Here is a 25,924-nt window from a genome sequence, read left to right on the forward strand (position 1 = left end):
AACAGTGGCTGGCCACGGCAGCACAGCAGGCATGGCAATGGGGCCCCCATCTCTGCCCCACCAATGGACTGCTCCAGATAAACCTCTGGCTGTTCGAAAGGCCTGCGTGCTACACCGGCCGGTCGCGTCATTCCCCCACGGGAGAAACACTTTCGCTTTACACATTGCCAAACAAGGGAACAAAGCGGCCAAAGGGGATGTTCGCATAACTCAACTACCTGCAAGGAGGCCGGCACAGACGCCTCACCATGTCGATCTTCTCTACTTCCCGCAAGACACCCTTTGGGTGTCATTCCTCGGGCAACGGGATCACAACTCTACACAGCTTACCTTCCTCAACTCACTCACTTGAACTGCCAAAGCCATCCGCTCCATAGGCAGCTTATGTCAGCCCATCACGAACAAGACACATTCTTGGGAAGCCGAGGCCAGCGCCTGCAACCCAATGATGACAACCCATCCCACGACATCACACAGGACCTTTCCTCATGATACCTTACCTTTCTCTCCAGGCCAGCAGCCACCACCCAGGCTGAAATGCTTCACTCGATCCACACCCCACTCCACGAAGATCCACTTAGCGCCAACAGTGTGCCGGCAAGTTCAGCAGAGGAGCTGACAGGGGCAGCACTGAGGCCTAAACCATCAGCCCCCTTCCGCCATCGCCCAACTCCAGCCCACGCCCGCCCACTGCTCCAGCCACGCGGGGCAGTCAAGAACCTCACTGCACGAAACACAACAACAGAGAGGGCCACAGGCCTGGCCTGAGGCTCCAGGCTCCAACCAGGGAAGCTTGCTCATGTTGGCTTCCATAATCAACCTCGGAAGCGGCATGCACAAAGTGTGATCCTGTCCAAAAATCACCTCTCCAAGCTGCAAGCTTACTGGGTCTATACCAGAACACACTCCGACCCTGAAGACTAGCAGGAAAGCCTGCCCTCTTGCATTCCCTCAACGGCCTTTTAGCAGGGACCGGGGATTCATAGATGACCCAGCTTATGGGCAGACATGGTCGACCCTCAGACAGGAGCCCCTCCAATACTGGAGTCCTTGGTGGTGTTTGCATGCATGTCGGCGGGGGACGCTGGCCCTCATTCCTAACTGTCCTCTCCCCCTGAGAGAGGAAACGTGCTGAACCTCAGTTTCGATGACGAGACGGTAGAGTGTTCTCACTCATTTGGTTCAGATTTTCCAAGGAATGCATGCAAGGGTGTCATCATCAATCCAAGCACATGCTGGGACGCTGCAGAACACAACCGGAGTCTGCGCGGGACTCTGTTCAGGAGCCATGAGCCTGGGCTACCCCAAAAGCCTGGAGAATCCACAGCCCTCAGGCCACTCAGCAAGGGGAACAATCAATCCACTCCTGCAACCATTGGGCCTGTCTGAGGAAAACCTAATATCTAATGGCACATCTTGGGGTGCTTTAATACCTACCATCCTGAGTTATCCACGAACACACTCAGGGTCATGGGCCCGCCTCACTTTTTCCACTTCTTCTTAGCACCTCCAGTCATCAGAGCACACGAAGGTCTTGTTTGTGTCGACGGCCAGCCTTTCCCAGCAGCTGCACCTGAGAAGTGGACAGAAATCACCGAGGCTTCATAAGTGGACCGGTGTCCTCACAGGACATGATCCATAAAAACATTTACCTGGCCTTGAGCTCTGAAACTGCTTCCCAAGGACCTCTAACCCTTACCGAGAATTGACTGCATGTCTGATAGTACGACTGCAGGAAGTTACGCACATATGTTGGCCGGTGTCTGAGAGGCTGTATGTGTGTGTTCACGCGTGTGGGCGTGTGTGACTGTGACTGCGCATGCGGACGTGCTTGTGGGTTCCTCTGTGTGCCGCTGCATACGCGTCTTGGTCTCTGTGTGTCCCTATGGCCCTGTGAAGAGGAGTCCAACAATAAAAGAAAGAGTTTATACACAGCACCCTGGTGAGACCCCTAACTGAAAGGAGAAAGAATCCTGTCAGCTTTAAGAGGCCGCAGACACACTTTGACCCCCAGGGGCTGTTGAAATAGTCCACGGACTCCCGCTCTCCTACAGCCACGCCTTCTGACCAAAACACAAAGCCTCGACGAGACCTGCCTCCGGGCCTTGGCTGTGACATCGACATGCACCTCGAGACTCTGTCAGCTACCAGTATATCTGATGGGCATTTGGGGTCACTCGCAGCACTTCCGGAAGCAAGGGAACTCCCATGGTCGGGCCAACACCGACCGGCAGCTGTCTGCTGCCAAGATGCAGTCTGAAAACACTCAAGGGGCTAACGAACGTGGGCCCACGTGCCACTTCTCGCCAACTAGGCCTAATCACTTTCCATTGACCCGTGGGAATGCCCACCACAGGAAGTGGTGGGCTTCAGCCACCATGACCCATGTCGGATCCCCACGGCGGAAACTAGTCCACATTCCCAGCCACGTCTCAGGCAGCTCCCATCTTGAATGTTCACGGCCCTGACCCCTAAGGAAACGCTCAAACCCTTGAAAGCCTCGTCCTACATGCCCTCCTCCAGCCCACAGGGCGACACGACCCTACTGGAAACCACAAACATCTTCAGAACACGGGAACACTGAACACCAGGGAAGACAGACCGCAAGCCTGTCTCCTTGGTTGATGCTGATCCCACACCATGCATCCTGGAAATTCTCCACTGCCACAGTGACACTACCGAGTAACTCACAGTGATCAAAGGCATGGTCCCCGAGGACCACAGACAGACTTTCAAAGGAAGACCTCTGCCATGCGAGGGAACTTGGAAGCCTGAAAGGGAACAGTGGCTGGCCACGGCAGCACAGCAGGCATGGCAATGGGGCCCCCATCTCTGCCCCACCAATGGACTGCTCCAGATAAACCTCTGGCTGTTCGAAAGGCCTGTGTGCTACACCGGCCGGTCGCGTCATTCCCCCACGGGAGAAACACTTTCGCTTTACACATTGCCAAACAAGGGAACAAAGCGGCCAAAGGGGATGTTCGCATAACTCAACTACCTGCAAGGAGGCCGGCACAGACGCCTCACCATGTCGATCTTCTCTACTTCCCGCAAGACACCCTTTGGGTGTCATTCCTCGGGCAACGGGATCGCAACTCTACACAGCTTACCTACCTCAACTCACCCACTTGAACTGCCAAAGCCATCCGCTCCATAGGCAGCTTATGCCAGCCCATCACGAACAAGACACATTCTTGGGAAGCCGAGGCCAGCGCCTGCAACCCAATGATGACAACCCATCCCACGACATCACACAGGACCTTTCCTCATGATACCTTACCTTTCTCTCCAGGCCAGCAGACACCACCCAGGCTGAAATGCTTCACTTGATCCACACCCCACTTCACGAAGATCCACTTAGCGCCAACAGTGTGCCGGCAACTTCAGCAGAGGAGCTGACAGGGGCAGCACTGAGGCCTAAACCATCAGCCCCCTTCCGCCATCGCCCAACTCCAGCCCACGCCCGCCCACTGCTCCAGCCACGCGGGGCAGTCAAGAACCTCACTGCACGAAACACAACAACAGAGAGGGCCACAGGCCTGGCCTGAGGCTCCAGGCTCCAACCAGGGAAGCTTGCTCATGTTGGCTTCCATAATCAACCTCGGAAGCGGCATGCACAAAGTGTGATCCTGTCCAAAAATCACCTCTCCAAGCTGCAAGCTTACTGGGTCTCTACCAGAACATACTCCGACCCTGAAGACTAGCAGGAAAGCCTGCCCTCTTGCATTCCCTCAACGGCCTTTTAGCAGGGACCGGGGATTCATAGATGACCCAGCTTATGGGCAGACATGGTCGACCCTCAGACAGAAGCCCCTCCAATGCTGGAGCCCTTAGTGGGGTTTGCATGCCTGTCAGCAGGGGACGTTGGCCCTCACTCCTAACTGTCCCATACTCCCGAGACAGGAAACGTGCTGGACCTCACTTTCGATGAGGAGACGGTAGAGCGTTCTCACTCATTTTGTTCAGATTTTCCAAGGAATGCATACAAGGGTGTCATCATCGATCCAAGCACATGCTGGGAGGCTGCAGAACACAAAAGGGAAGGCCGTGGGTCTCTGCAGAGGAGCCATGACCTGGAAGTACTCTAACTGCCTGGGGAATCCACAGTCCTCAGGCCACTCAGCAAGACCAACAATCAATCCACTCTTGCAACCATTGGGCCCATCTGTGGAAATCCTAATATCCAATGGCACATCTTAGTATGGGTGAATGCCTACCGTCCTGAGCTATCCACAGCCTTGCTCGGCAACGTGCACCCGCCCCACTTTGTCCAGTTCTCCTTAGCATATCCAGTCATCAGACAACGCGAAGGTCTTCTTCCCTTTGCCGACAGCCAGCCTTACTCTGCAACTGCACCTGAGAAGTGGACAGAAATCAGGCAGGTTTCTGAATTGCACAAGGGTCCTCAGAGAACATGATTTTTGGGAACACTTAACCTGGGCGTGAGCCTAGAACCTGCTTCCCAAGTACCACTGTCCCTTACCGAAAACTGATTGTGTGTCTCACAGCACGACTGAAGGAAGTTACGCACGTACATTGCTCGGTGTGTGAGACGCTGTATGTGTGTATTCACACGTGTGGGCGTGTGTGACTGTGACTGTGCACGAGGATGCGTTTGTGGATACCTGTGGGTGCCGCTAAATACGCGTCTTGGTCTCTGGGTGTCCCTGTGGCCCTCTGCAGACGCTTCTAACAGTAAACGTCATAGTTTATACACAGCACCCTGGTTGGACCCCCAAGTGAAAGGAGAAAGACCCCTGTCAGCTTCATGAGGCCGCATGCGAACTTTGAACCCCAGGCTGTCAAAATAGGCCACAGACTCCCGCTCTCCCACAGCCACGCCTTCTGACCAAAGCACAAAGACTGGACGAGACCTCCCTCCCGGCCGTGGGTGTCACACCTATGTGGACCTGGAGATCCTGACACCTACCACCACATCTGATGTGCCCTTGGGGTCACTCCCAGTGCTCCCGGAAGCAAGGTAACCTCCCATGGGCAGGCTGACACCGACCTGCAGTTGCCGACAGGCAAGATGCAGCCTGGCACTTCTCAAGGGGTTAACGGACTTTGGCCCAAGTGCCTCGTGTCGCCAACTAGACCAAATCACTTCCCATGACCCCGTGGGAATGCCCTCAATGGGAAGTGTTGGGCTTCAGCAACCATGACACAGGTTGGAACCCCACAGCGGAAATTAGGCCACCTTCCCGGCCACGTATAGGCAAGCTTCCAACTGGTAGGCTTTGCGGCCCTGACCACTGAGGAAACGCTCAAACGCTACACAGCCTCGTCCTAAGTGCCCTCCTCCTGCCTGCAGGGCGACTCGACTCTACTTGAAGCCACAGACATCATGTGAACACGGAGACACTGAACAGCAGGGAAGACACACCGCAAGCCTGTCTGCTTTGATGATGCCCACCCCACCCCATGCATCCTGGCAATTCTCCACTGCCACGGCGACACTACCGAGGCACTCACAGTGATCAAAGGCACTGTCCCCGAGGACCACAGACAGACTTTCAACGGAAAACCTTTGCCACACGAGGGGACCTGGAAACTTGAAAGGGCACAGTGGCTGTCCACGACAGTGCGCCTGGCGTCGCAACAGTGCCCCCACCTCTGTCCCCCCAACGGACTGCTCCAGGTAAACCTCTGGCTGTTCGCAAGCCGAGTCATGCCCCCCCGGGAGAAGCACTTTCGCTTTGCACATTCCCAAACAAGGGAACAAAGCAGCCAAAGGGGATGTTCGCATAACTAAACATCCTCCAAGGAGGCCAGCAGAGACGCGTCACCATGTCAATCTTCTTTACGTCTCGCAAGACACCCTTTGGGTGTCTTTCCTCTGGCAATGGGATTCCAACTCTACACAGGTTACCTACCTCACCTCATCCACTTGAACTGCCAAAGCCATCCCCTCCATAGGCAGCTGATGCCAGCCCATCACGAACATGACACATCCTTGGGAAGCTGAGGCCAGCACCTGCAACCCAGTTATGATAGCCTATTCCACGACATCACAAAGGACATGTCCTCATCTTCCCTTCCCTTCCTGTACGGGCCATCAGTGATCCACGCAGGTTTAAATTCAGCACTCATTCCTCTCCCCACTCCACGATGACCCACTTGGCATCAACACTGTGCCGGGAGTTAAAGTAGAGAAGCAAACAAGGGCAGCAGCGAGGCCTAATCCATCAGCCCCTTTCCGCCGATGCCCAACCGAGCTCACCCCCGCCCATTGCTCCAGCCTCACTAGGCACTCAAGAAGCTCACCGTGAAAAACGCAAGAACAGGGAGGGCCACAGGCCTGGCCTGAGGTTCCAGGCACCAACCAGGGACGCTTGCTCATTTTGGCTTCCAGAATCAACCCCCAAAATGGCATGCACGAAGCGTGATCCTGGCCAAAACTCACCTCCCAACTGCAAGCTAACTGGGCCTAGACCAGCACACACTCTGACTCTTAAGACCAGCAGGAGAACCTGCCCCCTCGCATTCCCTCAACAGCCATTCAGCAGGGACCCGGGTTTCACAGATAACACAGCTTATGTGCAGACACAGTCAACCCTCAGAAAGGAGCCCCTCCAATACTGGAGTCCTTGGTGGTGTTTGCATGCATGTCGGCGGGGGACGCTGGCCCTCATTCCTAACTGTCCTCTCCCCCTGAGAGAGGAAACGTGCTGAACCTCAGTTTCGATGACGAGACGGTAGAGTGTTCTCACTCATTTGGTCCAGATTTTCCAAGGAATGCATGCAAGGGTGTCATCATCAATCCAAGCACATGCTGGGACGCTGCAGAACACAACCGGAGTCTGCGCGGGACTCTGTACAGGAGCCATGAGCCTGGGCTACCCCAAAAGCCTGGAGAATCCACAGCCCTCAGGCCACTCAGCAAGGGGAACAATCAATCCACTCCTGCAACCATTGGGCCTGTCTGAGGAAAACCTAATATCTAATGGCACATCTTGGGGTGCTTTAATACCTACCATCCTGAGTTATCCACGAACACACTCAGGGACATGGGCCCGCCTCACTTTTTCCACTTCTTCTTAGCACCTCCAGTCATCAGAGCACACGAAGGTCTTGTTTGTGTCGACGGCCAGCCTTTCCCAGCAACTGCACCTGAGAAGTGGACAGAAATCACCGAGGCTTCATAAGTGGACCGGTGTCCTCACAGGACATGATCCATAAAAACAGTTACCTGGCCTTGAGCTCTGAAACTGCTTCCCAAGGACCTCTAACCCTTACCGAGAATTGACTGCATGTCTGATAGTACGACTGCAGGAAGTTACGCACATATGTTGGCCGGTGTCTGAGAGGCTGTATGTGTGTGTTCACGCGTGTGGGCGTGTGTGACTGTGACTGCGCATGCGGACGTGCTTGTGGGTTCCTCTGTGTGCCGCTGCATACGCGTCTTGGTCTCTGTGTGTCCCTATGGCCCTGTGAAGAGGAGTCCAACAATAAAAGAAAGAGTTTATACACAGCACCCTGGTGAGACCCCTAACTGAAAGGAGAAAGAATCCTGTCAGCTTTAAGAGGCCGCAGACACACTTTGACCCCCAGGGGCTGTTGAAATAGTCCACGGACTCCCGCTCTCCTACAGCCACGCCTTCTGACCAAAACACAAAGCCTCGACGAGACCTGCCTCCGGGCCTTGGCTGTGACATCGACATGCACCTCGAGACTCTGTCAGCTACCAGTATATCTGATGGGCATTTGGGGTCACTCGCAGCACTTCCGGAAGCAAGGGAACTCCCATGGTCGGGCCGACACCGACCGGCAGCTGTCTGCTGCCAAGATGCAGTCTGAAAACACTCAAGGGGCTAACGAACGTGGGCCCACGTGCCACTTCTCGCCAACTAGGCCTAATCACTTTCCATTGACCCGTGGGAATGCCCACCACAGGAAGTGGTGGGCTTCAGCCACCATGACCCATGTCGGATCCCCACGGCGGAAACTAGTCCACATTCCCAGCCACGTCTCAGGCAGCTCCCATCTTGAATGTTCACGGCCCTGACCCCTAAGGAAACGCTCAAACCCTTGAAAGCCTCGTCCTACATGCCCTCCTCCAGCCCACAGGGCGACACGACCCTACTGGAAACCACAAACATCTTCAGAACACGGGAACACTGAACACCAGGGAAGACAGACCGCAAGCCTGTCTCCTTGGTTGATGCTGATCCCACACCATGCATCCTGGAAATTCTCCACTGCCACAGTGACACTACCGAGTAACTCACAGTGATCAAAGGCATGGTCCCCGAGGACCACAGACAGACTTTCAAAGGAAGACCTCTGCCATGCGAGGGAACTTGGAAGCCTGAAAGGGAACAGTGGCTGGCCACGGCAGCACAGCAGGCATGGCAATGGGGCCCCCATCTCTGCCCCACCAATGGACTGCTCCAGATAAACCTCTGGCTGTTCGAAAGGCCTGTGTGCTACACCGGCCGGTCGCGTCATTCCCCCACGGGAGAAACACTTTCGCTTTACACATTGCCAAACAAGGGAACAAAGCGGCCAAAGGGGATGTTCGCATAACTCAACTACCTGCAAGGAGGCCGGCACAGACGCCTCACCATGTCGATCTTCTCTACTTCCCGCAAGACACCCTTTGGGTGTCATTCCTCGGGCAACGGGATCGCAACTCTACACAGCTTACCTACCTCAACTCACCCACTTGAACTGCCAAAGCCATCCGCTCCATAGGCAGCTTATGCCAGCCCATCACGAACAAGACACATTCTTGGGAAGCCGAGGCCAGCGCCTGCAACCCAATGATGACAACCCATCCCACGACATCACACAGGACCTTTCCTCATGATACCTTACCTTTCTCTCCAGGCCAGCAGACACCACCCAGGCTGAAATGCTTCACTTGATCCACACCCCACTTCACGAAGATCCACTTAGCGCCAACAGTGTGCCGGCAACTTCAGCAGAGGAGCTGACAGGGGCAGCACTGAGGCCTAAACCATCAGCCCCCTTCCGCCATCGCCCAACTCCAGCCCACGCCCGCCCACTGCTCCAGCCACGCGGGGCAGTCAAGAACCTCACTGCACGAAACACAACAACAGAGAGGGCCACAGGCCTGGCCTGACGCTCCAGGCTCCAACCAGGGAAGCTTGCTCATGTTGGCTTCCATAATCAACCTCGGAAGCGGCATGCACAAAGTGTGATCCTGTCCAAAAATCACCTCTCCAAGCTGCAAGCTTACTGGGTCTCTACCAGAACATACTCCGACCCTGAAGACTAGCAGGAAAGCCTGCCCTCTTGCATTCCCTCAACGGCCTTTTAGCAGGGACCGGGGATTCATAGATGACCCAGCTTATGGGCAGACATGGTCGACCCTCAGACAGAAGCCCCTCCAATGCTGGAGCCCTTAGTGGGGTTTGCATGCCTGTCAGCAGGGGACGTTGGCCCTCACTCCTAACTGTCCCATACTCCCGAGACAGGAAACGTGCTGGACCTCACTTTCGATGAGGAGACGGTAGAGCGTTCTCACTCATTTTGTTCAGATTTTCCAAGGAATGCATACAAGGGTGTCATCATCGATCCAAGCACATGCTGGGAGGCTGCAGAACACAAAAGGGAAGGCCGTGGGTCTCTGCAGAGGAGCCATGACCTGGAAGTACTCTAACTGCCTGGGGAATCCACAGTCCTCAGGCCACTCAGCAAGACCAACAATCAATCCACTCTTGCAACCATTGGGCCCATCTGTGGAAATCCTAATATCCAATGGCACATCTTAGTATGGGTGAATGCCTACCGTCCTGAGCTATCCACAGCCTTGCTCGGCAACGTGCACCCGCCCCACTTTGTCCAGTTCTCCTTAGCATATCCAGTCATCAGACAACGCGAAGGTCTTCTTCCCTTTGCCGACAGCCAGCCTTACTCTGCAACTGCACCTGAGAAGTGGACAGAAATCAGGCAGGTTTCTGAATTGCACAAGGGTCCTCAGAGAACATGATTTTTGGGAACACTTAACCTGGGCGTGAGCCTAGAACCTGCTTCCCAAGTACCACTGTCCCTTACCGAAAACTGATTGTGTGTCTCACAGCACGACTGAAGGAAGTTACGCACGTACATTGCTCGGTGTGTGAGACGCTGTATGTGTGTATTCACACGTGTGGGCGTGTGTGACTGTGACTGTGCACGAGGATGCGTTTGTGGATACCTGTGGGTGCCGCTAAATACGCGTCTTGGTCTCTGGGTGTCCCTGTGGCCCTCTGCAGACGCTTCTAACAGTAAACGTCATAGTTTATACACAGCACCCTGGTTGGACCCCCAAGTGAAAGGAGAAAGACCCCTGTCAGCTTCATGAGGCCGCATGCGAACTTTGAACCCCAGGCTGTCAAAATAGGCCACAGACTCCCGCTCTCCCACAGCCACGCCTTCTGACCAAAGCACAAAGACTGGACGAGACCTCCCTCCCGGCCGTGGGTGTCACACCTATGTGGACCTGGAGATCCTGACACCTACCACCACATCTGATGTGCCCTTGGGGTCACTCCCAGTGCTCCCGGAAGCAAGGTAACCTCCCATGGGCAGGCTGACACCGACCTGCAGTTGCCGACAGGCAAGATGCAGCCTGGCACTTCTCAAGGGGTTAACGGACTTTGGCCCAAGTGCCTCGTGTCGCCAACTAGACCAAATCACTTCCCATGACCCCGTGGGAATGCCCTCAATGGGAAGTGTTGGGCTTCAGCAACCATGACACAGGTTGGAACCCCACAGCGGAAATTAGGCCACCTTCCCGGCCACGTATAGGCAAGCTTCCAACTGGTAGGCTTTGCGGCCCTGACCACTGAGGAAACGCTCAAACGCTACACAGCCTCGTCCTAAGTGCCCTCCTCCTGCCTGCAGGGCGACTCGACTCTACTTGAAGCCACAGACATCATGTGAACACGGAGACACTGAACAGCAGGGAAGACACACCGCAAGCCTGTCTGCTTTGATGATGCCCACCCCACCCCATGCATCCTGGCAATTCTCCACTGCCACGGCGACACTACCGAGGCACTCACAGTGATCAAAGGCACTGTCCCCGAGGACCACAGACAGACTTTCAACGGAAAACCTTTGCCACACGAGGGGACCTGGAAACTTGAAAGGGCACAGTGGCTGTCCACGACAGTGCGCCTGGCGTCGCAACAGTGCCCCCACCTCTGTCCCCCCAACGGACTGCTCCAGGTAAACCTCTGGCTGTTCGCAAGCCGAGTCATGCCCCCCCGGGAGAAGCACTTTCGCTTTGCACATTCCCAAACAAGGGAACAAAGCAGCCAAAGGGGATGTTCGCATAACTAAACATCCTCCAAGGAGGCCAGCAGAGACGCGTCACCATGTCAATCTTCTTTACGTCTCGCAAGACACCCTTTGGGTGTCTTTCCTCTGGCAATGGGATTCCAACTCTACACAGGTTACCTACCTCACCTCATCCACTTGAACTGCCAAAGCCATCCCCTCCATAGGCAGCTGATGCCAGCCCATCACGAACATGACACATCCTTGGGAAGCTGAGGCCAGCACCTGCAACCCAGTTATGATAGCCTATTCCACGACATCACAAAGGACATGTCCTCATCTTCCCTTCCCTTCCTGTACGGGCCATCAGTGATCCACGCAGGTTTAAATTCAGCACTCATTCCTCTCCCCACTCCACGATGACCCACTTGGCATCAACACTGTGCCGGGAGTTAAAGTAGAGAAGCAAACAAGGGCAGCAGCGAGGCCTAATCCATCAGCCCCTTTCCGCCGATGCCCAACCGAGCTCACCCCCGCCCATTGCTCCAGCCTCACTAGGCACTCAAGAAGCTCACCGTGAAAAACGCAAGAACAGGGAGGGCCACAGGCCTGGCCTGAGGTTCCAGGCACCAACCAGGGACGCTTGCTCATTTTGGCTTCCAGAATCAACCCCCAAAATGGCATGCACGAAGCGTGATCCTGGCCAAAACTCACCTCCCAACTGCAAGCTAACTGGGCCTAGACCAGCACACACTCTGACTCTTAAGACCAGCAGGAGAACCTGCCCCCTCGCATTCCCTCAACAGCCATTCAGCAGGGACCCGGGTTTCACAGATAACACAGCTTATGTGCAGACACAGTCAACCCTCAGAAAGGAGCCCCTCCAATACTGGAGTCCTTGGTGGTGTTTGCATGCATGTCGGCGGGGGACGCTGGCCCTCATTCCTAACTGTCCTCTCCCCCTGAGAGAGGAAACGTGCTGAACCTCAGTTTCGATGACGAGACGGTAGAGTGTTCTCACTCATTTGGTCCAGATTTTCCAAGGAATGCATGCAAGGGTGTCATCATCAATCCAAGCACATGCTGGGACGCTGCAGAACACAACCGGAGTCTGCGCGGGACTCTGTACAGGAGCCATGAGCCTGGGCTACCCCAAAAGCCTGGAGAATCCACAGCCCTCAGGCCACTCAGCAAGGGGAACAATCAATCCACTCCTGCAACCATTGGGCCTGTCTGAGGAAAACCTAATATCTAATGGCACATCTTGGGGTGCTTTAATACCTACCATCCTGAGTTATCCACGAACACACTCAGGGACATGGGCCCGCCTCACTTTTTCCACTTCTTCTTAGCACCTCCAGTCATCAGAGCACACGAAGGTCTTGTTTGTGTCGACGGCCAGCCTTTCCCAGCAACTGCACCTGAGAAGTGGACAGAAATCACCGAGGCTTCATAAGTGGACCGGTGTCCTCACAGGACATGATCCATAAAAACAGTTACCTGGCCTTGAGCTCTGAAACTGCTTCCCAAGGACCTCTAACCCTTACCGAGAATTGACTGCATGTCTGATAGTACGACTGCAGGAAGTTACGCACATATGTTGGCCGGTGTCTGAGAGGCTGTATGTGTGTGTTCACGCGTGTGGGCGTGTGTGACTGTGACTGCGCATGCGGACGTGCTTGTGGGTTCCTCTGTGTGCCGCTGCATACGCGTCTTGGTCTCTGTGTGTCCCTATGGCCCTGTGAAGAGGAGTCCAACAATAAAAGAAAGAGTTTATACACAGCACCCTGGTGAGACCCCTAACTGAAAGGAGAAAGAATCCTGTCAGCTTTAAGAGGCCGCAGACACACTTTGACCCCCAGGGGCTGTTGAAATAGTCCACGGACTCCCGCTCTCCTACAGCCACGCCTTCTGACCAAAACACAAAGCCTCGACGAGACCTGCCTCCGGGCCTTGGCTGTGACATCGACATGCACCTCGAGACTCTGTCAGCTACCAGTATATCTGATGGGCATTTGGGGTCACTCGCAGCACTTCCGGAAGCAAGGGAACTCCCATGGTCGGGCCGACACCGACCGGCAGCTGTCTGCTGCCAAGATGCAGTCTGAAAACACTCAAGGGGCTAACGAACGTGGGCCCACGTGCCACTTCTCGCCAACTAGGCCTAATCACTTTCCATTGACCCGTGGGAATGCCCACCACAGGAAGTGGTGGGCTTCAGCCACCATGACCCATGTCGGATCCCCACGGCGGAAACTAGTCCACATTCCCAGCCACGTCTCAGGCAGCTCCCATCTTGAATGTTCACGGCCCTGACCCCTAAGGAAACGCTCAAACCCTTGAAAGCCTCGTCCTACATGCCCTCCTCCAGCCCACAGGGCGACACGACCCTACTGGAAACCACAAACATCTTCAGAACACGGGAACACTGAACACCAGGGAAGACAGACCGCAAGCCTGTCTCCTTGGTTGATGCTGATCCCACACCATGCATCCTGGAAATTCTCCACTGCCACAGTGACACTACCGAGTAACTCACAGTGATCAAAGGCATGGTCCCCGAGGACCACAGACAGACTTTCAAAGGAAGACCTCTGCCATGCGAGGGAACTTGGAAGCCTGAAAGGGAACAGTGGCTGGCCACGGCAGCACAGCAGGCATGGCAATGGGGCCCCCATCTCTGCCCCACCAATGGACTGCTCCAGATAAACCTCTGGCTGTTCGAAAGGCCTGCGTGCTACACAGGCCGGTCGCGTCATTCCCCCACGGGAGAAACACTTTCGCTTTACACATTGCCAAACAAGGGAACAAAGCGGCCAAAGGGGATGTTCGCATAACTCAACTACCTGCAAGGAGGCCGGCACAGACGCCTCACCATGTCGATCTTCTCTACTTCCCGCAAGACACCCTTTGGGTGTCATTCCTCGGGCAACGGGATCGCAACTCTACACAGCTTACCTTCCTCAACTCACTCACTTGAACTGCCAAAGCCATCCGCTCCATAGGCAGCTTATGCCAGCCCATCACGAACAAGACACATTCTTGGGAAGCCGAGGCCAGCGCCTGCAACCCAATGATGACAACCCATCCCACGACATCACACAGGACCTTTCCTCATGATACCTTACCTTTCTCTCCAGGCCAGCAGCCACCACCCAGGCTGAAATGCTTCACTCGATCCACACCCCACTCCACGAAGATCCACTTAGCGCCAACAGTGTGCCGGCAAGTTCAGCAGAGGAGCTGACAGGGGCAGCACTGAGGCCTAAACCATCAGCCCCCTTCCGCCATCGCCCAACTCCAGCCCACGCCCGCCCACTGCTCCAGCCACACGGGGCAGTCAAGAACCTCACTGCACGAAACACAACAACAGAGAGGGCCACAGGCCTGGCCTGAGGCTCCAGGCTCCAACCAGGGAAGCTTGCTCATGTTGGCTTCCATAATCAACCTCGGAAGCGGCATGCACAAAGTGTGATCCTGTCCAAAAATCACCTCTCCAAGCTGCAAGCTTACTGGGTCTATACCAGAACACACTCCGACCCTGAAGACTAGCAGGAAAGCCTGCCCTCTTGCATTCCCTCAACGGCCTTTTAGCAGGGACCGGGGATTCATAGATGACCCAGCTTATGGGCAGACATGGTCGACCCTCAGACAGGAGCCCCTCCAATACTGGAGTCCTTGGTGGTGTTTGCATGCATGTCGGCGGGGGACGCTGGCCCTCATTCCTAACTGTCCTCTCCCCCTGAGAGAGGAAACGTGCTGAACCTCAGTTTCGATGACGAGACGGTAGAGTGTTCTCACTCATTTGGTTCAGATTTTCCAAGGAATGCATGCAAGGGTGTCATCATCAATCCAAGCACATGCTGGGACGCTGCAGAACACAACCGGAGTCTGCGCGGGACTCTGTACAGGAGCCATGAGCCTGGGCTACCCCAAAAGCCTGGAGAATCCACAGCCCTCAGGCCACTCAGCAAGGGGAACAATCAATCCACTCTTGCAACCATTGGGCCTGTCTGAGGAAAACCTAATATCTAATGGCACATCTTGGGGTGCTTTAATACCTACCATCCTGAGTTATCCACGAACACACTCAGGGTCATGGGCCCGCCTCACTTTTTCCACTTCTTCTTAGCACCTCCAGTCATCAGAGCACACGAAGGTCTTGTTTGTGTCGACGGCCAGCCTTTCCCAGCAACTGCACCTGAGAAGTGGACAGAAATCACCGAGGCTTCATAAGTGGACCGGTGTCCTCACAGGACATGATCCATAAAAACATTTACCTGGCCTTGAGCTCTGAAACTGCTTCCCAAGGACCTCTAACCCTTACCGAGAATTGACTGCATGTCTGATAGTACGACTGCAGGAAGTTACGCACATATGTTGGCCGGTGTCTGAGAGGCTGTATGTGTGTGTTCACGCGTGTGGGCGTGTGTGACTGTGACTGCGCATGCGGACGTGCTTGTGGGTTCCTCTGTGTGCCGCTGCATACGCGTCTTGGTCTCTGTGTGTCCCTATGGCCCTGTGAAGAGGAGTCCAACAATAAAAGAAAGAGTTTATACACAGCACCCTGGTGAGACCCCTAACTGAAAGGAGAAAGAATCCTGTCAGCTTTAAGAGGCCGCAGACACACTTTGACCCCCAGGGGCTGTTGAAATAGTCCACGGACTCCCGCTCTCCTACAGCCACGCCTTCTGACCAAAACACAAAGCCTCGACGAGACCTGCCTCCGGGCCTTGGCTGTGACATCGACATGCACCTCGAGACTCTGTCAGCTACCAGTATATCTGATGGGCATTTGGGGTCACTCGCAGCACTTCCGGAAGCAAGGGAACTCCCATGGTCGGGCCGACACCGACCGGCAGCTGTCTGCTGCCACGATGCAGTCTGAAAACACTCAAGGGGCTAACGAACGTGGGCCCATGTGCCACTTCTCGCCAACTAGGCCTAATCACTTTCCATTGACCCGTGGGAATGCCCACCACAGGAAGTGGTGGGCTTCAGCCACCATGACCCATGTCGGATCCCCACGGCGGAAACTAGTCCACATTCCCAGCCACGTCTCAGGCAGCTCCCATCTTGAATGTTCACGGCCCTGACCCCTAAGGAAACGCTCAAACCCTTGAAAGCCTCGTCCTACATGCCCTCCTCCAGCCCACAGGGCGACACGACCCTACTGGAAACCACAAACATCTTCAGAACACGGGAACACTGAACACCAGGGAAGACAGACCGCAAGCCTGTCTCCTTGGTTGATGCTGATCCCACACCATGCATCCTGGAAATTCTCCACTGCCACAGTGACACTACCGAGTAACTCACAGTGATCAAAGGCATGGTCCCCGAGGACCACAGACAGACTTTCAAAGGAAGACCTCTGCCATGCGAGGGAACTTGGAAGCCTGAAAGGGAACAGTGGCTGGCCACGGCAGCACAGCAGGCATGGCAATGGGGCCCCCATCTCTGCCCCACCAATGGACTGCTCCAGATAAACCTCTGGCTGTTCGAAAGGCCTGTGTGCTACACCGGCCGGTCGCGTCATTCCCCCACGGGAGAAACACTTTCGCTTTACACATTGCCAAACAAGGGAACAAAGCGGCCAAAGGGGATGTTCGCATAACTCAACTACCTGCAAGGAGGCCGGCACAGACGCCTCACCATGTCGATCTTCTCTACTTCCCGCAAGACACCCTTTGGGTGTCATTCCTCGGGCAACGGGATCGCAACTCTACACAGCTTACCTACCTCAACTCACCCACTTGAACTGCCAAAGCCATCCGCTCCATAGGCAGCTTATGCCAGCCCATCACGAACAAGACACATTCTTGGGAAGCCGAGGCCAGCGCCTGCAACCCAATGATGACAACCCATCCCACGACATCACACAGGACCTTTCCTCATGATACCTTACCTTTCTCTCCAGGCCAGCAGACACCACCCAGGCTGAAATGCTTCACTTGATCCACACCCCACTTCACGAAGATCCACTTAGCGCCAACAGTGTGCCGGCAACTTCAGCAGAGGAGCTGACAGGGGCAGCACTGAGGCCTAAACCATCAGCCCCCTTCCGCCATCGCCCAACTCCAGCCCACGCCCGCCCACTGCTCCAGCCACAAGGGGCAGTCAAGAACCTCACTGCACGAAACACAACAACAGAGAGGGCCACAGGCCTGGCCTGAGGCTCCAGGCTCCAACCAGGGAAGCTTGCTCATGTTGGCTTCCATAATCAACCTCGGAAGCGGCATGCACAAAGTGTGATCCTGTCCAAAAATCACCTCTCCAAGCTGCAAGCTTACTGGGTCTCTACCAGAACACACTCCGACCCTGAAGACTAGCAGGAAAGCCTGCCCTCTTGCATTCCCTCAACGGCCTTTTAGCAGGGACCGGGGATTCATAGATGACCCAGCTTATGGGCAGACATGGTCGACCCTCAGACAGAAGCCCCTCCAATGCTGGAGCCCTTAGTGGGGTTTGCATGCCTGTCAGCAGGGGACGTTGGCCCTCACTCCTAACTGTCCCATACTCCCGATACAGGAAACGTGCTGGACCTCACTTTCGATGAGGAGACGGTAGAGCGTTCTCACTCATTTTGTTCAGATTTTCCAAGGAATGCATACAAGGGTGTCATCATCGATCCAAGCACATGCTGGGAGGCTGCAGAACACAAAAGGGAAGGCCGTGGGTCTCTGCAGAGGAGCCATGACCTGGAAGTACTCTAACTGCCTGGGGAATCCACAGTCCTCAGGCCACTCAGCAAGACCAACAATCAATCCACTCTTGCAACCATTGGGCCCATCTGTGGAAATCCTAATATCCAATGGCACATCTTAGTATGGGTGAATGCCTACCGTCCTGAGCTATCCACAGCCTTGCTCGGCAACGTGCACCCGCCCCACTTTGTCCAGTTCTCCTTAGCATATCCAGTCATCAGACAACGCGAAGGTCTTCTTCCCTTTGCCGACAGCCAGCCTTACTCTGCAACTGCACCTGAGAAGTGGACAGAAATCAGGCAGGTTTCTGAATTGCACAAGGGTCCTCAGAGAACATGATTTTTGGGAACACTTAACCTGGGCGTGAGCCTAGAACCTGCTTCCCAAGTACCACTGTCCCTTACCGAAAACTGATTGTGTGTCTCACAGCACGACTGAAGGAAGTTACGCACGTACATTGCTCGGTGTGTGAGACGCTGTATGTGTGTATTCACACGTGTGGGCGTGTGTGACTGTGACTGTGCACGAGGATGCGTTTGTGGATACCTGTGGGTGCCGCTAAATATGCGTCTTGGTCTCTGGGTGTCCCTGTGGCCCTCTGCAGACGCTTCTAACAGTAAACGTCATAGTTTATACACAGCACCCTGGTTGGACCCCCAAGTGAAAGGAGAAAGACCCCTGTCAGCTTCATGAGGCCGCATGCGAACTTTGAACCCCAGGCTGTCAAAATAGGCCACAGACTCCCGCTCTCCCACAGCCACGCCTTCTGACCAAAGCACAAAGACTGGACGAGACCTCCCTCCCGGCCGTGGGTGTCACACCTATGTGGACCTGGAGATCCTGCCACCTACCACCACATCTGATGTGCCCTTGGGGTCACTCCCAGTGCTCCCGGAAGCAAGGTAACCTCCCATGGGCAGGCTGACACCGACCTGCAGTTGCCGACAGGCAAGATGCAGCCTGGCACTTCTCAAGGGGTTAACGGACTTTGGCCCAAGTGCCTCGTGTCGCCAACTAGACCAAATCACTTCCCATGACCCCGTGGGAATGCCCTCAATGGGAAGTGTTGGGCTTCAGCAACCATGACACAGGTTGGAACCCCACAGCGGAAATTAGGCCACCTTCCCGGCCACGTATAGGCAAGCTTCCAACTGGTAGGCTTTGCGGCCCTGACCACTGAGGAAACGCTCAAACGCTACACAGCCTCGTCCTAAGTGCCCTCCTCCTGCCTGCAGGGCGACTCGACTCTACTTGAAGCCACAGACATCATGTGAACACGGAGACACTGAACAGCAGGGAAGACACACCGCAAGGCTGTCTGCTTTGATGATGCCCACCCCACCCCATGCATCCTGGCAATTCTCCACTGCCACGGCGACACTACCGAGGCACTCACAGTGATCAAAGGCACTGTCCCCGAGGACCACAGACAGACTTTCAACGGAAAACCTTTGCCACACGAGGGGACCTGGAAACTTGAAAGGGCACAGTGGCTGTCCACGACAGTGCGCCTGGCGTCGCAACAGTGCCCCCACCTCTGTCCCCCCAACGGACTGCTCCAGGTAAACCTCTGGCTGTTCGCAAGCCAAGTCATGCCCCCCCGGGAGAAGCACTTTCGCTTTGCACATTCCCAAACAAGGGAACAAAGCAGCCAAAGGGGATGTTCGCATAACTAAACATCCTCCAAGGAGGCCAGCAGAGACGCGTCACCATGTCAATCTTCTTTACGTCTCGCAAGACACCCTTTGGGTGTCTTTCCTCTGGCAATGGGATTCCAACTCTACACAGGTTACCTACCTCACCTCATCCACTTGAACTGCCAAAGCCATCCCCTCCATAGGCAGCTGATGCCAGCCCATCACGAACATGACACATCCTTGGGAAGCTGAGGCCAGCACCTGCAACCCAGTTATGATAGCCTATTCCACGACATCACAAAGGACATGTCCTCATCTTCCCTTCCCTTCCTGTACGGGCCATCAGTGATCCACGCAGGTTTAAATTCAGCACTCATTCCTCTCCCCACTCCACGATGACCCACTTGGCATCAACACTGTGCCGGGAGTTAAAGTAGAGAAGCAAACAAGGGCAGCAGCGAGGCCTAATCCATCAGCCCCTTTCCGCCGATGCCCAACCGAGCTCACCCCCGCCCATTGCTCCAGCCTCACTAGGCACTCAAGAAGCTCACCGTGAAAAACGCAAGAACAGGGAGGGCCACAGGCCTGGCCTGAGGTTCCAGGCACCAACCAGGGACGCTTGCTCATTTTGGCTTCCAGAATCAACCCCCAAAATGGCATGCACGAAGCGTGATCCTGGCCAAAACTCACCTCCCAACTGCAAGCTAACTGGGCCTAGACCAGCACACACTCTGACTCTTAAGACCAGCAGGAGAACCTGCCCCCTCGCATTCCCTCAACAGCCATTCAGCAGGGACCCGGGTTTCACAGATAACACAGCTTATGTGCAGACACAGTCAACCCTCAGAAAGGAGCCCCTCCAATACTGGAGTCCTTGGTGGTGTTTGCATGCATGTCGGCGGGGGACGCTGGCCCTCATTCCTAACTGTCCTCTCCCCCTGAGAGAGGAAACGTGCTGAACCTCAGTTTCGATGACGAGACGGTAGAGTGTTCTCACTCATTTGGTCCAGATTTTCCAAGGAATGCATGCAAGGGTGTCATCATCAATCCAAGCACATGCTGGGACGCTGCAGAACACAACCGGAGTCTGCGCGGGACTCTGTACAGGAGCCATGAGCCTGGGCTACCCCAAAAGCCTGGAGAATCCACAGCCCTCAGGCCACTCAGCAAGGGGAACAATCAATCCACTCCTGCAACCATTGGGCCTGTCTGAGGAAAACCTAATATCTAATGGCACATCTTGGGGTGCTTTAATACCTACCATCCTGAGTTATCCACGAACACACTCAGGGACATGGGCCCGCCTCACTTTTTCCACTTCTTCTTAGCACCTCCAGTCATCAGAGCACACGAAGGTCTTGTTTGTGTCGACGGCCAGCCTTTCCCAGCAACTGCACCTGAGAAGTGGACAGAAATCACCGAGGCTTCATAAGTGGACCGGTGTCCTCACAGGACATGATCCATAAAAACATTTACCTGGCCTTGAGCTCTGAAACTGCTTCCCAAGGACCTCTAACCCTTACCGAGAATTGACTGCATGTCTGATAGTACGACTGCAGGAAGTTACGCACATATGTTGGCCGGTGTCTGAGAGGCTGTATGTGTGTGTTCACGCGTGTGGGCGTGTGTGACTGTGACTGCGCATGCGGACGTGCTTGTGGGTTCCTCTGTGTGCCGCTGCATACGCGTCTTGGTCTCTGTGTGTCCCTATGGCCCTGTGAAGAGGAGTCCAACAATAAAAGAAAGAGTTTATACACAGCACCCTGGTGAGACCCCTAACTGAAAGGAGAAAGAATCCTGTCAGCTTTAAGAGGCCGCAGACACACTTTGACCCCCAGGGGCTGTTGAAATAGTCCACGGACTCCCGCTCTCCTACAGCCACGCCTTCTGACCAAAACACAAAGCCTCGACGAGACCTGCCTCCGGGCCTTGGCTGTGACATCGACATGCACCTCGAGACTCTGTCAGCTACCAGTATATCTGATGGGCATTTGGGGTCACTCGCAGCACTTCCGGAAGCAAGGGAACTCCCATGGTCGGGCCAACACCGACCGGCAGCTGTCTGCTGCCAAGATGCAGTCTGAAAACACTCAAGGGGCTAACGAACGTGGGCCCACGTGCCACTTCTCGCCAACTAGGCCTAATCACTTTCCATTGACCCGTGGGAATGCCCACCACAGGAAGTGGTGGGCTTCAGCCACCATGACCCATGTCGGATCCCCACGGCGGAAACTAGTCCACATTCCCAGCCACGTCTCAGGCAGCTCCCATCTTGAATGTTCACGGCCCTGACCCCTAAGGAAACGCTCAAACCCTTGAAAGCCTCGTCCTACATGCCCTCCTCCAGCCCACAGGGCGACACGACCCTACTGGAAACCACAAACATCTTCAGAACACGGGAACACTGAACACCAGGGAAGACAGACCGCAAGCCTGTCTCCTTGGTTGATGCTGATCCCACACCATGCATCCTGGAAATTCTCCACTGCCACAGTGACACTACCGAGTAACTCACAGTGATCAAAGGCATGGTCCCCGAGGACCACAGACAGACTTTCAAAGGAAGACCTCTGCCATGCGAGGGAACTTGGAAGCCTGAAAGGGAACAGTGGCTGGCCACGGCAGCACAGCAGGCATGGCAATGGGGCCCCCATCTCTGCCCCACCAATGGACTGCTCCAGATAAACCTCTGGCTGTTCGAAAGGCCTGTGTGCTACACCGGCCGGTCGCGTCATTCCCCCACGGGAGAAACACTTTCGCTTTACACATTGCCAAACAAGGGAACAAAGCGGCCAAAGGGGATGTTCGCATAACTCAACTACCTGCAAGGAGGCCGGCACAGACGCCTCACCATGTCGATCTTCTCTACTTCCCGCAAGACACCCTTTGGGTGTCATTCCTCGGGCAACGGGATCGCAACTCTACACAGCTTACCTACCTCAACTCACCCACTTGAACTGCCAAAGCCATCCGCTCCATAGGCAGCTTATGCCAGCCCATCACGAACAAGACACATTCTTGGGAAGCCGAGGCCAGCGCCTGCAACCCAATGATGACAACCCATCCCACGACATCACACAGGACCTTTCCTCATGATACCTTACCTTTCTCTCCAGGCCAGCAGCCACCACCCAGGCTGAAATGCTTCACTCGATCCACACCCCACTCCACGAAGATCCACTTAGCGCCAACAGTGTGCCGGCAAGTTCAGCAGAGGAGCTGACAGGGGCAGCACTGAGGCCTAAACCATCAGCCCCCTTCCGCCATCGCCCAACTCCAGCCCACGCCCGCCCACTGCTCCAGCCACGCGGGGCAGTCAAGAACCTCACTGCACGAAACACAACAACAGAGAGGGCCACAGGCCTGGCCTGAGGCTCCAGGCTCCAACCAGGGAAGCTTGCTCATGTTGGCTTCCATAATCAACCTCGGAAGCGGCATGCACAAAGTGTGATCCTGTCCAAAAATCACCTCTCCAAGCTGCAAGCTTACTGGGTCTCTACCAGAACACACTCCGACCCTGAAGACTAGCAGGAAAGCCTGCCCTCTTGCATTCCCTCAACGGCCTTTTAGCAGGGACCGGGGATTCATAGATGACCCAGCTTACGGGCAGACATGGTCGACCCTCAGACAGGAGCCCCTCCAATGCTGGAGCCCTTAGTGGGGTTTGCATGCCTGTCAGCAGGGGACGTTGGCCCTCACTCCTAACTGTCCCATACTCCCGAGACAGGAAACGTGCTGAACCTCAGTTTCGATGACGAGACGGTAGAGTGTTCTCACTCATTTGGTTCAGATTTTCCAAGGAATGCATGCAAGGGTGTCATCATCAATCCAAGCACATGCTGGGACGCTGCAGAACACAACCGGAGTCTGCGCGGGACTCTGTACAGGAGCCATGAGCCTGGGCTACCCCAAAAGCCTGGAGAATCCACAGCCCTCAGGCCACTCAGCAAGGGGAACAATCAATCCACTCTTGCAACCATTGGGCCTGTCTGAGGAAAACCTAATATCTAATGGCACATCTTGGGGTGCTTTAATACCTACCATCCTGAGTTATCCACGAACACACTCAGGGTCATGGGCCCGCCTCACTTTTTCCACTTCTTCTTAGCACCTCCAGTCATCAGAGCACACGAAGGTCTTGTTTGTGTCGACGGCCAGCCTTTCCCAGCAACTGCACCTGAGAAGTGGACAGAAATCACCGAGGCTTCATAAGTGGACCGGTGTCCTCACAGGACATGATCCATAAAAACATTTACCTGGCCTTGAGCTCTGAAACTGCTTCCCAAGGACCTCTAACCCTTACCGAGAATTGACTGCATGTCTGATAGTACGACTGCAGGAAGTTACGCACATATGTTGGCCGGTGTCTGAGAGGCTGTATGTGTGTGTTCACGCGTGTGGGCGTGTGTGACTGTGACTGCGCATGCGGACGTGCTTGTGGGTTCCTCTGTGTGCCGCTGCATACGCGTCTTGGTCTCTGTGTGTCCCTATGGCCCTGTGAAGAGGAGTCCAACAATAAAAGAAAGAGTTTATACACAGCACCCTGGTGAGACCCCTAACTGAAAGGAGAAAGAATCCTGTCAGCTTTAAGAGGCCGCAGACACACTTTGACCCCCAGGGGCTGTTGAAATAGTCCACGGACTCCCGCTCTCCTACAGCCACGCCTTCTGACCAAAACACAAAGCCTCGACGAGACCTGCCTCCGGGCCTTGGCTGTGACATCGACATGCACCTCGAGACTCTGTCAGCTACCAGTATATCTGATGGGCATTTGGGGTCACTCGCAGCACTTCCGGAAGCAAGGGAACTCCCATGGTCGGGCCGACACCGACCGGCAGCTGTCTGCTGCCACGATGCAGTCTGAAAACACTCAAGGGGCTAACGAACGTGGGCCCATGTGCCACTTCTCGCCAACTAGGCCTAATCACTTTCCATTGACCCGTGGGAATGCCCACCACAGGAAGTGGTGGGCTTCAGCCACCATGACCCATGTCGGATCCCCACGGCGGAAACTAGTCCACATTCCCAGCCACGTCTCAGGCAGCTCCCATCTTGAATGTTCACGGCCCTGACCCCTAAGGAAACGCTCAAACCCTTGAAAGCCTCGTCCTACATGCCCTCCTCCAGCCCACAGGGCGACACGACCCTACTGGAAACCACAAACATCTTCAGAACACGGGAACACTGAACACCAGGGAAGACAGACCGCAAGCCTGTCTCCTTGGTTGATGCTGATCCCACACCATGCATCCTGGAAATTCTCCACTGCCACAGTGACACTACCGAGTAACTCACAGTGATCAAAGGCATGGTCCCCGAGGACCACAGACAGACTTTCAAAGGAAGACCTCTGCCATGCGAGGGAACTTGGAAGCCTGAAAGGGAACAGTGGCTGGCCACGGCAGCACAGCAGGCATGGCAATGGGGCCCCCATCTCTGCCCCACCAATGGACTGCTCCAGATAAACCTCTGGCTGTTCGAAAGGCCTGTGTGCTACACCGGCCGGTCGCGTCATTCCCCCACGGGAGAAACACTTTCGCTTTACACATTGCCAAACAAGGGAACAAAGCAGCCAAAGGGGATGTTCGCATAACTCAACTACCTGCAAGGAGGCCGGCACAGACGCCTCACCATGTCGATCTTCTCTACTTCCCGCAAGACACCCTTTGGGTGTCATTCCTCGGGCAACGGGATCGCAACTCTACACAGCTTACCTACCTCAACTCACCCACTTGAACTGCCAAAGCCATCCGCTCCATAGGCAGCTTATGCCAGCCCATCACGAACAAGACACATTCTTGGGAAGCCGAGGCCAGCGCCTGCAACCCAATGATGACAACCCATCCCACGACATCACACAGGACCTTTCCTCATGATACCTTACCTTTCTCTCCAGGCCAGCAGACACCACCCAGGCTGAAATGCTTCACTTGATCCACACCCCACTTCACGAAGATCCACTTAGCGCCAACAGTGTGCCGGCAACTTCAGCAGAGGAGCTGACAGGGGCAGCACTGAGGCCTAAACCATCAGCCCCCTTCCGCCATCGCCCAACTCCAGCCCACGCCCGCCCACTGCTCCAGCCACGCGGGGCAGTCAAGAACCTCACTGCACGAAACACAACAACAGAGAGGGCCACAGGCCTGGCCTGAGGCTCCAGGCTCCAACCAGGGAAGCTTGCTCATGTTGGCTTCCATAATCAACCTCGGAAGCGGCATGCACAAAGTGTGATCCTGTCCAAAAATCACCTCTCCAAGCTGCAAGCTTACTGGGTCTCTACCAGAACACACTCCGACCCTGAAGACTAGCAGGAAAGCCTGCCCTCTTGCATTCCCTCAACGGCCTTTT

The 25,924-nt window shown here is 55.1% G+C and overlaps 9 non-coding genes across 9 annotated transcripts; all 9 read right to left on the bottom strand.

The window, feature by feature from the left end:
* Nucleotides 1-1,133: 1,133 nt before the first annotated feature.
* On the bottom strand, nt 1,134-1,226 carry LOC132361007 (small nucleolar RNA SNORD116). Its single transcript, XR_009501324.1, has one exon. It is a non-coding gene; the product is annotated as a small nucleolar RNA SNORD116 (small nucleolar RNA).
* A 2,687-nt stretch (nt 1,227-3,913) lies between these two features.
* LOC132361812 (small nucleolar RNA SNORD116) lies at nt 3,914-4,006 on the bottom strand. Its single transcript, XR_009502079.1, has one exon. It is a non-coding gene; the product is annotated as a small nucleolar RNA SNORD116 (small nucleolar RNA).
* Nucleotides 4,007-6,673: 2,667 nt separating this feature from the next.
* On the bottom strand, nt 6,674-6,766 carry LOC132361091 (small nucleolar RNA SNORD116). Its single transcript, XR_009501404.1, has one exon. It is a non-coding gene; the product is annotated as a small nucleolar RNA SNORD116 (small nucleolar RNA).
* Nucleotides 6,767-9,453: 2,687 nt separating this feature from the next.
* LOC132361813 (small nucleolar RNA SNORD116) lies at nt 9,454-9,546 on the bottom strand. The gene has a single exon (XR_009502080.1). It is a non-coding gene; the product is annotated as a small nucleolar RNA SNORD116 (small nucleolar RNA).
* A 2,667-nt stretch (nt 9,547-12,213) lies between these two features.
* LOC132361092 (small nucleolar RNA SNORD116) lies at nt 12,214-12,306 on the bottom strand. The gene has a single exon (XR_009501405.1). It is a non-coding gene; the product is annotated as a small nucleolar RNA SNORD116 (small nucleolar RNA).
* A 2,687-nt stretch (nt 12,307-14,993) lies between these two features.
* On the bottom strand, nt 14,994-15,086 carry LOC132361008 (small nucleolar RNA SNORD116). The gene has a single exon (XR_009501325.1). It is a non-coding gene; the product is annotated as a small nucleolar RNA SNORD116 (small nucleolar RNA).
* Nucleotides 15,087-17,773: 2,687 nt separating this feature from the next.
* On the bottom strand, nt 17,774-17,866 carry LOC132361814 (small nucleolar RNA SNORD116). Its single transcript, XR_009502081.1, has one exon. It is a non-coding gene; the product is annotated as a small nucleolar RNA SNORD116 (small nucleolar RNA).
* Nucleotides 17,867-20,533: 2,667 nt separating this feature from the next.
* On the bottom strand, nt 20,534-20,626 carry LOC132361094 (small nucleolar RNA SNORD116). Its single transcript, XR_009501407.1, has one exon. It is a non-coding gene; the product is annotated as a small nucleolar RNA SNORD116 (small nucleolar RNA).
* Nucleotides 20,627-23,313: 2,687 nt separating this feature from the next.
* On the bottom strand, nt 23,314-23,406 carry LOC132361009 (small nucleolar RNA SNORD116). Its single transcript, XR_009501326.1, has one exon. It is a non-coding gene; the product is annotated as a small nucleolar RNA SNORD116 (small nucleolar RNA).
* Between the last annotated feature and the right edge of the window lie 2,518 nt (nt 23,407-25,924).

The sequence above is a fragment of the Balaenoptera ricei genome, chromosome 2 (genome assembly GCF_028023285.1).
Source record: "Balaenoptera ricei isolate mBalRic1 chromosome 2, mBalRic1.hap2, whole genome shotgun sequence".
In the NCBI taxonomy this organism is placed as follows: Eukaryota; Metazoa; Chordata; class Mammalia; order Artiodactyla; family Balaenopteridae; genus Balaenoptera; species Balaenoptera ricei.